Source organism: Rhynchophorus ferrugineus, unplaced genomic scaffold (assembly GCF_030347505.1).
Source record: "Rhynchophorus ferrugineus isolate W39M unplaced genomic scaffold, kcgeb_rfMv2 rfM1, whole genome shotgun sequence".
Classification (NCBI taxonomy): domain Eukaryota; kingdom Metazoa; phylum Arthropoda; class Insecta; order Coleoptera; family Curculionidae; genus Rhynchophorus; species Rhynchophorus ferrugineus.
In genome coordinates, this window is record NW_027472580.1 from 15,409,090 (window position 1) to 15,424,297 (window position 15,208).

The 15,208-nt window shown below is 30.2% G+C and overlaps 1 protein-coding gene and 2 non-coding genes across 3 annotated transcripts in view; 1 reads left to right on the top strand and 2 right to left on the bottom strand.

The window, feature by feature from the left end:
* LOC143195241 (cyclic GMP-AMP phosphodiesterase SMPDL3A) overlaps window positions 1-15,208 on the top strand; it is a 232,734-nt gene that overhangs the window by 97,779 nt on the left and 119,747 nt on the right. The gene's annotated exons all lie outside the window — the stretch shown is intronic.
* On the bottom strand, window positions 5,657-5,763 carry LOC143189366 (U6 spliceosomal RNA). The gene has a single exon (XR_013003825.1). It is a non-coding gene; the product is annotated as a U6 spliceosomal RNA (small nuclear RNA).
* Window positions 9,909-10,016, bottom strand: LOC143189398 (U6 spliceosomal RNA). The gene has a single exon (XR_013003855.1). It is a non-coding gene; the product is annotated as a U6 spliceosomal RNA (small nuclear RNA).

Sequence of the window (15,208 nt, forward strand, 5' to 3'; positions counted from 1 at the left end):
CGAAATTTTACCCGGAAAATATTTTCACCATTTGGCTTGGAATAGTAATTGTACAGACAAAACTTCTACAATCCTGTTTAACAGAAACAAAACTCTTTTTTTAATTTACTTTCAAAAAAAATTTAACAGAAACTAAAAACCAGTTTTTTTTCAAATACATTTTTCCATAATAATCGGCATCATATAATACATTTCCCCTAAAGAAACATACAACAAAACTGATGTACATAGTAGTTGTCCCATCTGGAAATCTTACTGTTGTATTTAAAGCATTTGTGAATATCGTCTGTATTTTGGTTACCTAGTTTGCTTTTCAAAATCTTCTTAATTGCTTATCCATGGAATACTATGCTTATGCCAGGAATCTATAGACTTGGTGTTTCCTATTTCCGATGGTTCATAACTCGGGTGCATAACTTGGGTACCTTCAATAAAGCTCTGTTCACCTGACTTTACTTGCCTACTTGATCTACCTCTACTGCCTGGATTGTAACAAATTTTCCTAAACTCAAACATTAAACTATTCAGTTTCCTTAATAAAATATTTCTTGTTTTTTGCCAAACAACTCCAGTCGTCTTCTTCTTGAGATTGTTGTTAGTGCAATAATTGTTAATAATTGTAACAATTACAAGACCAATAAAGAATGTTCTCGTATATTAATAATAAAAGTTAAATACATTGTAACCTCTTGTTCATAGATATTTATTCACAAAGGGGATACGGGATGCATAATACAAAGGAAACTATCGGGAAGCTACAAGATAAGATGAGTTAAAATATACTATTAACTTACGAGTGCAATATATACAATCCTAAACTAGTACGTAATACAAATAAACCTATTTTTAATAACGAATGTATTAACTATCAACTACTTTATTAATACTAACAAATAATACTCACAATCTCAGTCATATTCATCTCTATTACTAATCCCTACGAGTCAAAGCTCATACTCACATAGAGAGACTGCAGACTAACAATATAATATCCTAGCTTATATAACAGAAAAATTTCGCCGCATAAAATGTGTTATTAGAAAATTATAATCACATAGAAATATATACTTCTAAAAAAGTCCTAACATAAATTGATAACCCTTCTTAATATAATATTTTATCAAAAATATATATCGCTCCAAATCTAATAAAAAAATTCCTATAAAATAATATCTTAACTTGAAAGCCGGTGGACAGATGGTGTTTGTACTCCACCTATCAGAAAGAAATAGACTTACCTCTATTGAGGATTTGATGGCTTCAACGACCTCTATCTATAGAACTACTCTACCTTCCAGTGAATGTCACCGATAGGAGGATGCCTAGACCAGGAGCCGCAGGAACAGAATATGACCCCCCCCGACCCCCCCCCCCAGCCATATTTTCGTATTTGTTGGTCGGAATTTCAATAAGGTTCTTGAGATTCTGTAATTTTTTTTTAATACAAGCTATGGCGAAAAAGACAATTTTGCAATGAGTTTCAGATAAATCGAAACTAATCTATATATTGTAACTATAAATATGCGTCGAAGTTATTTTTATTTTATATATATTGAATTCTAACAAAAATTATTCATCCAATATCAGCATCCCATGTAGCAAAATATCAAAAGTTATTTACATAATATTTCATATCTATACTAATGCACAATTACCCTACGATTATATCCGATATTGTTTTCGAAACGACCGGCCAGAGAGGACAATATTTTCCCGGTTTTATTAAAATTGTAATTTTCTTGTTTTAATTTGAAAACATATAAAAACCCGAGTTTCTATAGGCGGCCGAAAATATTTTTGTTCCGTATTTATACGAGATAGCATGGGACATATACATAAATTGATTTATTTCTATTTTAAATACATTCCCTTTTTATTCATTTATTTATAACAAAAATAACCAGAACGCTATATATATAATTTTTTTTATTATAGTTAGATATGTTATTTCTGTTTTTGTTAAAATTTATTATCACGGCGTACATTTAAATGCTTTTTATGGTACGATCATATATCGGTAATTTTAGAAATAAAAAATGGAGGTAGTGTTACTCAGGGCATTTCTAAACAGTATTGGAATATTTTTGTTGAAGTTAAGAGCAATCATACTAAAGAGAGTAAATTTCAAATTCAATAACTAACAAAATATTTGTGACAGAGAAATACGAAAAAGTTTTTTAAACATCCTGTTTGTTTCCTCAAGGCAAGTTACGAGAATAGTAAAAATATATTGCTTACATTCATATGTAATTTATCATTTATTCATTAAGAATCCAAAGTCTCTCCTTATTAGCAAATATAATCGTTTCAAACTATGATTTATTAGTAGCTTCTTTGTCATTATATTTGTCTTCAATTTTAGCCCTCTCTAGCTTTAGTTAATATTTTATTTCAACAACGTCAACTAATATACCAGATGTACCAGAAACTTTACTGAACCATACTACTTTTTCTAAAAGATCGCTAGGCTTAAGTATGCAATATTATGATTTGAGACATATGTCATTTTATTCTACTGACATCAAGCTTCAAAGAGGCATATCATAGAGTTATATATAGAGTGTTAGCTTTATATATTTGATTTCAGAATTGTTTTGTTTCGTCCCAGCAGGAAGGCGCTGAGAACGTCGTTTCGCTGCATTTCATTGGTTAGTTTATCTTACCATTACAGGAACCTGTAAAGAAAATATTTTATTAGGAAAACATTTCATTGGCTGAGGATATCATAGCCATCACGTGAACAACCTCTGACGACACATTCTACTAGCCAATTAAGTGTATTAAAGATTCTATCTTTTTGTTCCCTCATATTGAAAGCCTAGAAGCACAGATAACAGTCTGTGTCTGTTAATATTTTACTTACATGTTCAACACAAAAAGTATTGAGGCACGTTATAATAATTTTTAGCACGCTTATGCGAAAATTGTGGAACGAATAATTAATAGGATTAATTGTATGGTATACATAAGAACGGATAAATCTTACCAAAAAGTAATTCTTTAAAGAGCAGCAACGGAAAATTAAAATGAACCACAATATCAAATTAACTGCTTTATTATGGTAAAATATAGAAGTTAAGAGAAAGCTAAAGAATCTCTTAACAATTTAATAAAACCATAATGAGATAATCTCTTGTCTGTAAGATCAAGCTCATATCGTTGGTCTACAAATAGTATTGATTTATTTCATATTAATGTTTTTTTAACATCATTGTTGAAAAGGTTATCTCGGTAAGGAACCTTAAGCCAAAACATTAATTATAAGTATCTTAACCAATATATATATGTTTCAAGTAAATGAACATCTTCAAAATAATGAAGTTTTTAATTGATGGCACTTTACAAACAACTTTTTATAGGCTAACAAAATATTTTAATGTAATATAATCATATTAACCTTGAATGTAATTTTACCATCGCTTAATTTGGACACATTTTGGTTTTAAAGTGTCGGTAGTTAAGTGTAGTTAAGTTTTAGTTAAGTTTTTAATTGATGGCACTTTACAAACAACTTTTTAAAGGCTAACAAAATATTTTCATGTAATATAATCATATTAACCTTGAATGTATTTTTACCATCGCTGAATTTGGACACATTTTGGTTTTAAAGTATCCGTAATATATTCATGATTTATTCTATTCTATTCCTGTAAATAACAATATATATCAACACAAATATTCTATATATATATATATATATATATATATATATATATATATATATATATATAATAAATATATATATATATATATATATATATATATAAATATTATATATATTATATATATATATATATAAATATTGTATATATTATATATATATATATATATATATATATATTTATATATATATATATATATATATATATATATATATATAATAAATATATATATATATATATATATATAAATATTATATATATTATATATATATATATATATAAATATTATATATATTATATATTATATATATATATATATATATATATATATATATATATATATATATAATATAGTTGTATACGTAGTATCCTTAATCTAGCTAAATTTTATTGTTTCTTCAAAGGAAAACGACGTCTGGTTTTTTCTTTTTGCACATACACTGGATACTCGACTCTTTTGAGAACGCAGATACATAAATAAAAGATTGTCAAAAAACGAACATAATCAAATAATAGTGAATATAATTAAGGCATGTCAGAGACACAAAAATGGTGTCATAAAAAAACTATAGAAACAAACAATCGGGTTATAAATAGTGTCCTATTAAATTCCTTTGAAAGGAAATTCAAATGAGTTAATTAAAAAGTAGGCTCAGATTTAGCATTAGTTGGACCACGCAAAACATTTCCTCGGTTTCGTCTATATATATAATCTATGCTATACATGTTATATTTTTCAAATGTACCATCGTCATAGGTTTATACCTCTTCGAACATGTCAAGCTTCGTTCCGATAATTAAAAAGTGGTGATTTTTTTTTAAACCAGATATAACAAAAAAAATATTATACATTTAAAGTATATCAATACATAGATAAAATATAAAAATAAGTACATAAACGGAACTTAAAAGCACATATAAAATAATATCAGTAAAAAAATTATAATTCATTATACATAATATATTAATATATTGAAACCAAAGCAGTAGATAAAATATTACGTAAAGGTTGTAAATATAAAACAGTTTCGTTTCTCCAAAATAAAATTAAATATGAGATCAGAAATTAGATAGAATACTGTAAATAAATTTGGAGTGGAAAAAGTTTTCAGATTCCTAGGTATGTCATGTCTAATTCGAATAGATCATAGAGCCTCATATGATTGTAAAACATGTTTTTGGCTGTTTTTAATAATCCACAATAATCACACAACGGAGGAACATCGCCAGTCATAAGATATGAATGTGAGAACTGACAATTCCCAATCATTAGCCTATTTAACAGGACCTGCTTATACCTTTTAATAGATAATGTCATAGAAGTAAAAAAATCTTGCTTAATAAACCACAATTTATTATCGCCCTCCAGCAAGTCCCACTCCAATTGAACAAGACTATCGATTTTGTTGGTAATAATGGGATATAGATCCTTATAATATGGAAAGTTAGGAATATACCTAACACTTAGAGTGGCTTCTTTGCTTTGTCTACTCGCTCATTACCATCAATGTCCACATGACTGGGGACTCAAATAATTGATATTTTTCTTTTTTGTTCAATGAGATTGTGATAGATGTTATAGATACCAACGATAATAGGGTGTCTAAAAGTTGCATTTTCAATTGCCCGGATAAAGCTCAGGGAATCAGTACAAATCAACCAATCGCCAGACTCAACCTCCAATACAATCTGTAGAGCTTTCCAGATGGCTGTTAATTCTGCCCAATAGTATGGATGAAAGTTTATGAAGTTTGTAAGTTTGTATTCTAGAGGATTTAAAAACAGCTGCGCCTACTCCCTCGGATGATTTGAAACCATCTGTGTACAAAACTTTATACTTGGATACAGCGATAGAAGATGACCAAACAGGCTCTTGGAGATTCTAGGACCAAAATTACCCATGCTGTGAATCGTTAGAGATCTATCTGTGGGCAGTGATGGAAACATCCATTGCGGGAGATTTGTGAAGCTGGAGACGTTAAGTTTATCTGTATAAAAATGTGGAACGCTTCACGATTTTGCGTGTCATCCTTGCACAGGGGCCATGCTAATCTTCTCTGTATCGTTCCAATTTTAGTATATGTACCGCCGAAGCGAGTACAAGTGGTGATTTCGATGTGCAATTATGATATTTATTTTGAATGTGATATTTGTTGGGTGAGGACCCAATCCACACCAAGAAGCAGAAGGCAGAAGTGTTAAACGTGGGCCGATTAAACATAATTGATTAGCAACTAGTTAAGAGCAATGGGAAAATCCAAAAGATGGGAAGATGGATGCCATCCATTGAATGTCAGACAAATGGCAAATCTAAAAATCCGTGAAGTCTATGAAATGCCGCTTCAAACGTATGATCGAAAATTATTTCTGAATCGAAAAATGACGGATAATAAAAAATGAATTTGTTTTGAAAACCCAAAGCACACAAAATTATGGTTACCACCTCGGGAAGCCGACCGATCGACATCAAGGCCAAATCGTTTTGGTCGCAAGACAATTCTCTCTGTTTGGTGGGCTCGTAGTGACGGGATGTATTACAAACTATTGAAAACTGAGACCAAAAAAGCGTTGAAAACACTTGGATTGGACATACTATCGAAATAGCCGGTCACTCCAGACCTTGGCCCGTACGACCATTAACTTCTCGCATCAATGGCACACGTGATTGAAGTAGTATTTCGACAATTTAGAATAAATTAAAAAGTGTTTTCATAAATACTTTTGCTCAAAGAACAAATAGTGTTTTTGTGATGGCATACATAAATTGGCTGATACATGGTTACAAATTATTGATAAATGGCCAACACTTGAATAAATACACTTTTCTATTTTCGTGATAGTTATGTAGTGTTTTTCCGAGAAAAATCCGTAATGACTTTCTTGTACACCTAGTATATTAGTTACTCTCTATTAATTACTCTTTGTATACAAAACCTAATCAGTTCATTTACTACCTCCAACATTTAATGAAACCTTGTGTTTTTAATAATTTATATAAACCAAAAATGGTTATATTTTTTATGTAAGTTTTCCGCATGTGTATTTTAGATTTCTTCTAAAGTATAAAACCAGTATAAATCAGTCCCTGTTAGAGAATGCCGAGCACACATTTTTAAAACTAGTCCTTATTTTGCTAACTTCTTGAAAAATCGTTTGCCATTCTGGAAAATACGACCAACGACATAAACAAATCGTTTCAAAATAACAAGTTTCGAAATAAGTTATCTTTTCTTGGAAAACATTTAGTAATTTGGATGGTATACTATAAACTATGTTATTATTTCAGGACACAAAATCAATTGGCTCAAAAATAAATTTTAATAATTAATTATAACGTTAAAATATATCTAATTTTGATACATTTGAATTTATGTTTATTATAATCATAGCAAAATTATTTGTATTTACAGAAACATTATTTTCCAGATCTAACGAGAAACCATGGAAACTATTAATTATAATTAAAAATAAAGTAATTAAAACCATGAAATAATGGGCGATCAGACAACAACGCAGATTAGCGATAACTGCGTTAAAAAATTGTGTTAGGGCTAATTAATTTCATGGAAGGTCTGGAAAATAATGACCACAATAACAAAAAATATTTGATACTATATTAATATAATAAGAAACTGTAATACAGTTCATATTTTAAATTTTAATTACACGGCGCGGATACAGAATCTGGATTGATCTGTCTAATATACATATTGTTCAACGGCCTTTTGCAAATGAAACTTTTTTAATGATTCGAACCGTACAGTCATGTCAGGTAAATAATATTCCATTATCGAGAAAGATTGTCAAAAAGTGTTTATTATCTTCGAACTTTGTGGTCCTCCAGGCCGTTCTTTGCAAAAACAAAATCAAAATCGTTGCATTTGAGCTGTCGACTTAAAATAGTTGAAGCATTTGAGTCGCAAAACAGTCGAACTAGCCAATAGTAAACAAACCCTCGACTGAATATTGTAATTACTATTTCAGACAAATATACACTCCTACTATTTTTTTATTCGTGATAACAGACGGAGATGTACGAATTACTTTTCGTACTAATTGGAGGGAGGAAAGGGCGGATAATATTGTTTAACTATCTCTTTGTAAAGATCAGTTAATTATAAATAATTTTAAATTGTCAAGCTTCAAAATAACAGTTTCAGTTTCAATGATGTATTATTATTTTTATATCTCATATATTTGACTTAGTTGTGAAGATGATTGGAGTAATAACTACTAAACGTCTGTATCGTATATGCTTTATCAATCTTAATTAATCTTATCTAAACCTATTTAATCACTGCACCCCTTTAAAATAAAATTATTAGATAATCTGTGGTTAATAAGGAATATATTATTATTAAGAATATAGTTATTTATAGAATATAGAATTTTCATAGAATATAGTTTATTCATTGAAACTTGAATGAAACAAATTTTATCATTCAAGATGCTTGAACCAACATTGAAAGAAAATCGAAGAAGTCATTTGAAAAGACTCGAGAGTTTCTAAGTTAACAAAAATGCAGTCATAATTATTTTTCTATTTATTGTTTTTTTGCCTTATTATATTAATAGAATATAGAAAATTAGAGATTTGATAAAAATACGTACAAAATGCTGCTGTATTAATGTACAACATATTTTTATTTACAGTCAAAATAAAACGTAAAAGCATATATATTATATATGAATCTAAACTCGGAATATTATATTCGAGCTCGCGCCTAGGACTACAAAGCCAGAACGTTAAAAATCAGTGTAATGAGACTGGTAGGTTCAAAAATGGTATCTGAATGTATAGAACTGAAACAGTCGATAGTAAAAAGTAGCCAAATCAGTCGAGCCGAAAATACTGACTGAAAGTAGTCAACTAAACTTAAAACTAGTCAACTGAAATCACTAAACAGTCAGATTTTTTATTTTGGTCGATTTCATTTGATAGTTTCCACGTTAATTGTAACCAAAACCGTCAATTGACATATGATGAAGCAGTATCATAATAAGTTTATAAAAGTATTTCATAGGCTTTAATAGAATTATTTAAATAAAATAAGAAAAGTAATGAATATCTAAGAGGAAATTTCGAGTGATACATGATTGGCATTTGTATATGGAATGTTTTGTATACTGTTGCCGAAAAAATATCCATATCTTGTCAAAATATACAGATATTTTATCTTCTATTTTTCGTTATCTTTTAAAAATTCAAAATTAAAAATATAGTTTAAATGTATATCAATATTTTTAATAAACATTTAAAGTAAACATTTTGAAACCTATTGTAAAATATTTTAAGAAATATCTAAAAAAATAATTTTAATAATCGTGAAAGAGATGACGAAAAAATATCGTTTTTTAAAAAAAAACCATTTCCCCGATATATCGATATATGGATATTTTTAAAAAATACGAATAGATATCGTCGATAAAAATACATGCAAGCGTTAATGCATAATATTAAACCTATTCTCGTTTGGTAAACACAAGTAACATATATTTCGTTTTCGAAATGTTTTTAACTATATTTGCATAATAATGTTCCTACATATAGGACGATAATATACATAATTATATAGCATATGATACACTAAACCTATTTTCCTGCAGAATTACAATTGTTCCTTGTTATTGTTTTAATACCCGCCCGGTAGATCGCGAACTTCGTTAGTCCGCTGTTTGTCCAAACAGTAAACAGAAGCCGAGCGAATGACATTCGTTAGATCGAAATATAAGAGGATACCACTTGATAAGGCATTTAATATTTCCGAAACGAAAGGAACTGTACAAAATGCGCTGGCAGAGTGCGCTTACAGAGCGCGACGTTAGTCGAGTCGAAATGAAAATAAAATTTTCTCCTTCGTCTTTTAGCGAAATTAATTTTGTTTGGTGAGAAAACTTTCCGCCTTACTCTTGCAACTGGATGTGTAACTTTTCTCCGAAATTGAAGTAAAATACCGATGAAATAATATAAGCAACATAACGGAAGGGAAGTTTCATCAAATTAATTGATGCTTAATTAAAATTGCAATTTACTTTACAAGTTAGATTTCATTATCATAATAACCAACAATTACATAATATTTTTATAATAAACATTATAATGTTGGCTTGGTAGTCCGTATTTTGTATCCACAATTACGTATCCCGTAAGTGTACGTGGATTTTGAACTATTTATATTTTGAGCCTTGGCAATACTATCTGAGGTTAGGGTCACTCTGACCTTTCCAATTGGAAGTTTGATCTTTGTAACTAAACTCTTATTCAGAACACTTATGGCCCCTCCTTGCGCAGGGGCCATGCTAATCTTCTCTGTATAGTTCCAATTTTAGTACATGTACTGCCGAAGCGAGTACAAGTGGTGATTTCGATGTGCAATTATGATATTTATTATGAATGTGATATTTATTGGATGAGGACCCAATCCACACCAAGAAGCAGAAGGCAGAAGTGTTAAACGTGGGCCGATTAATTATTAATTGATATTAAATTAATTGATGCTTAATTAAAATTGCAATTCACTTTACAAGTTAGATTTCATTATCATAATAACCAACAATTACATAATATTTTTATAATAAACATTATAATGCTGGATTGGTAGTCCGTATTTTGTATCCACAATTACGTATCCCGTAAGTGTACGTGGATTTTGGACTATTTATATTTTGAGCCTTGGCAACACTGGCTGAGGTTAGGGTCACTCTGACCTTTCCAATTGGAAGTTTGATCTTTGTAACTAAACTCTTATACAGAACACTTTGTCGTTGGCAACTTGTTATTTACAACTGAAAATGTTACCCCTTTTCATCACCACCTATGAGGTAAATTTTGTGTAGTGCTATCCCTTGGAGTCCTAATCAACCTAATTAATTTGTAAGGAAGCATATATTCACCTTTTAGCGTTTATTTATTATTTTCTTCGTTGCTGTGTTTCTCTGTCAAGTCATATTGATATCACATTTTATTCAGTTACTACACAAGGCAATGTTTCTTGACATATTAATAAACTGCATTTGCTCTAACGAATTTGCCATATCTACAAAACGGTATATATTCATTCTTCATAGATTCTGGTCATATACTATATTTTTAACCGCATTCGAAAAGGGAGGAGGTTCTATGTTAGGCTGTATATATTTTTTTAATGTATGCTCGCCGATATCTCCGTCAATTGTGGGCCGAATTTCAAAATCCTTTTTTTATTCGAAAGAGTGCACTTCCGAGGTGGTTCAATTGGAACCATATCATGATCTGTCGTGGGGAAGGGGGAAATGGAGGAAAACGCTCAAATTTCAAATGCCCGTACAAAGTTGTCACATATTTTTTATATAAAATAATCATATATATGTGTATAATATTACTGCTGAGCTGAAGTGACGAAAAATCGGAATTCGTTCAGTGCCAAAGCCATTCATTTTGCTTTTTAAGCACTAATCATTGCATATAAGACCTCGTAGAAATAATATAGATATCTGTTTCTATAGAGAAATGATTAAAGCATTTAGCTCCCAAACGGAGATCGCGGGTTCGATCCCCAGCATGGACAATTACTTTTTGTTATTGTTTAGTTAATCTAGTTAACGGACCCCAGGGCCTGAAGCGCTATTTTTTCTATCATTGTTACGATTTGTCCTTTGTTTCAAAATAGGACTCAGTTTCGGTGATCACCTCTTCATTCGATGAAAATTTTGTCCGAGTGAGTATTATCTTGAGATCTGAAAACAGGAAATAGTCACTGGAGGCCAGATATGGTGAATACAGTGGATGAGGAAGCAATTCGAAGCAAAATTCGTGGATTCTTGCCATCGTTTCCACTGATTTGTGACACTGTGCATTGTCTTGGTGAAGCAGCACTTTCTTTTCTTGAAATGCAGCCGCTTTTCGGCGATTTCGTCCTTCAAATGGTCTAATAGCGCTATGTAATAGTCGCTGTTGATGGTCCTCCCTTTTTTAAGGTAGTCAATGAAAATTATTCCCAAAATACAGACGCTACAGCCTTGCCAGCCGACTGTTGCGTTTTCCCACACTTTGGAGCGGGTTCATCGTGAGCAGTCCACACGGATGACTGTCGATTGGACTTCGGAGTGAAATGATGGAGCCATGTTTCATCCATTGTCACATATCGATGCAAAATCTCGGTTTTATTACGCTTGACCATCTTCAAACACTGCTTCGAATCATCAACTCGTCGTGGTTTTTGAACAAAAGTGAACTCGAGCAGCACTCACTTTGCACATAACTTTCTCATTCCCAAATATTCTTGAATGATATGATGTACACGTTGATATGATATCTTCAGAGTGTCTGTTATTTTATTAAATTTCAATTTACGGTCATTCAAAATCATTTTGTGGATTTTTTAAATGTTTTCTTCAGTAACAACCTCTTTTGTTCGTCCACTGTGTTCACTGTGTTCGGTGCTTATTTCACCATGTCTAGACTTAGCATACCAATCCTTGATAGTTGACTTTCCTGGGGCAGTGTCCGAAAACCCGGCATCAAGCCAAGTTTTTGATTCAACTGTATTTTTTGGCTTCACAAAGCAATATTTGATCCGCACGCTAAATTTCTTTTTATCCATATTTTTCACAATAACAAATAATGCTTCACTCAAAATTCTATAATGATCACAAACTAATGATCCGACAGCTGTAAAACGTATACACCTATTTTCTGAGTATTAAGGCTAATAAAAGACATATGAATTTAATTTTAGTAGCGCCATCTATGTGTCAGGCCGGTGACTTTTCAATTGACCTGTTATTTAAATATTATTTCAAGAATGTTTAAAGTAATACTGATAGATAGACTGCTTGCCGAATGTGCCATATTCTCAATTCTAATTCTGACTTGGGAAGGAAAAAGTGACAGAAACAACTTGAAGAAATGATACTGACAGATCGATTTCTATAGCACGTCTACTAAAACAATCAATAGACTTTATCAATATGTATAAATTCAGCACGTCGCAATGTTACTCCGTCTCACTTGAATTTTGGCTTATAACGTTGGCTGGTTTATAACCTGTAAATAATATCATGAGTACCCACCCAAATACAATTGTATATGCTGATTCAGATACATGTACCGACGCGCCTAGGAACATTCCATCTTTTTTAGCTTGGATATAATGAGAGAAAAATATCCGGTTCGAAGTTAAAACGAATTTAACGTTTTTACAAATTACACTTAGCAATATATTCACCGTCACTTATAATGTGAATTAACTTTTGTAGGACATATATATATATATATATATAGAGAGAGAGAGAGAGCTTTTATTTTTTAATTAAATATTCCGTTTCATTGCATATTACTTATTTCTATAATATATAATATGTCTATAATATAATCTATAATGTTTCACGTATGGGGCAAGATATGTCCTTAACATTAATATATTCAAAAATAAAACCCATATAGTTCGATTTCTAAGCCTACAAAACCCTAACCTTAGATTTTTATCGAAATCTTAACCGCTTACGAAATTGTCGTAACATAAGTTAAAATTTCAGTGACACTATGAATGTGTGTATTTAAGATTTAATGTTATCGCCACTATAAAACACTTTAAAGCGCATTACGTTGACTATATAAAATGAGTGAAGCTATAGGAACTTGCCCCGCTTTCCAGCACAACGTTTTTGTGTGCACGGTCCATATTTATCCCGGGCCATATTTATTATGAATAAGAAAATTTAAACCCTATTAGATCTCCGGGTTCCAAACCCGATATTTCTAAAGCTGTTTTCTGGCTTATTGATGCAATTTTATACTACCTATTCGTTTCACACATAAAACTTTTATCACTACATAAAATCCCAACAAAGTTTTCTTTTATATGTTCGAGTGCCCCACGTAATAATGTCTTATATTGGAAAATGTTAACCCTGATATCAAAGATTATTTTCCAAACAATATAAATCACAAACTATATGATCACAATGCTATCTCAAAATAACGTAAAATCCAAGCAAAATGTACTCAATGTATCACTGTGTATATATATATATATATATATATATATATATATATATATATATACGTCATCAAGATCAAGATGTTTATTGTATTGCCTGCCGCAATTTGTAAATTCATTTTTAATCAGACAATATTTCTCATTTCATTTTAGTAAAAATTGACACAATACTGCCTGATTATTTCGATCACGTAAACGAACGAGCCTGTCAAAGTCGTCCTGTTGTCAAACGTATGCTAAATTTTTGACAGCAATAGTGATAAGAGTTTATAACTCTAACCCATAAGCTATTGTGGCAGTATAATGAACTGTAGTTTTTAGATGTAATATAATGTTAAAATAAAATAGATTTGCTCAATTTGTAACATTTTTGCTCAATTATTTTATTAAGCTCAGAATTTTGTTGTATATCAAAGACAAACTGAACTAAAATTTAGAGTCGATGCGGCTACACTGCGATGTTTTGATGTCACAAATTATAATGACGTATGCACAAAATAACTTTGAACGTAAATATTGATAAATGGTAAGATGTTTAGGATAATTACTCAAAGTTTTGATAGCCCAGTGAGTGAAATTTGTAGACATTTAAGCTCAACATAGAGACTAATTTAAGAAGAATATATCAAGTTAATAAAACCTGTTTTGGCGACAAAATCAATCTAAGATTATATAAAACACTAACTAAATTTTGGGTACCTTTGGGCAATTTTTAACGGTTAAAAAAGTTATATTATAGGAAGAGAATGTGATTATACATTAAATAATCTACTAATTTATTGATTGATGGATTGATAATATGTAAAAAATATAAAATGTTATGTATAAAATAGCTGCGTATTTCATTATATTAATTAATATACTAAAATTCTGGAAATCAGAGCATCGTATTAGCAATATAAAATTATTCTTAGGGAATATATGTATACTTGTATATTGAACTTATGTATATGACATGTATATTTAAACAATAACGAACACAACTAAGGTTTTATTTTTTAAAATTTAGAAATTTATACTAAAGGAATCTATCATCAAACCAAATACAATCACAAAATGAGTTATTAGCTCTCTAAAACTTCGATCCATAAAGTAAATAATTAAAACATTTTATAAAAGGTTCAAATACAGCTGCTGTTTCAAAGGCCGAAAAGATGAATAAATTAACATAATTTAATTTTTATAGTCATATATTTTATTGCCTTTAGCCTATATCTGTCGAAAATATGAAACTGAAATATGTAATATTGAAATACAACAAGCTTATTTGATAAAACAATAAATTCATTACGTAAATTACTATATTAAAATTAAATTATTTCTACTTATTTATTCATCTTTTCGGCCTTTGAAACAGCAGCTGTCGTATTTTGTTATAATATTTTTCCTGCAAGTAAATATATGTAACATTATGGAATATTGTCTTTGCTGGCAGCTCATTTTTAATTTGCCTTTTATGGTTTTCGTTAGTTTATTGTTTTCTACTTCTTCGTCGTCTTGTGACCGATATGGGAAGAAAAAATTTACCAATAATTGAGGAGTTAAAATTATATGAAGCTTTTTTAT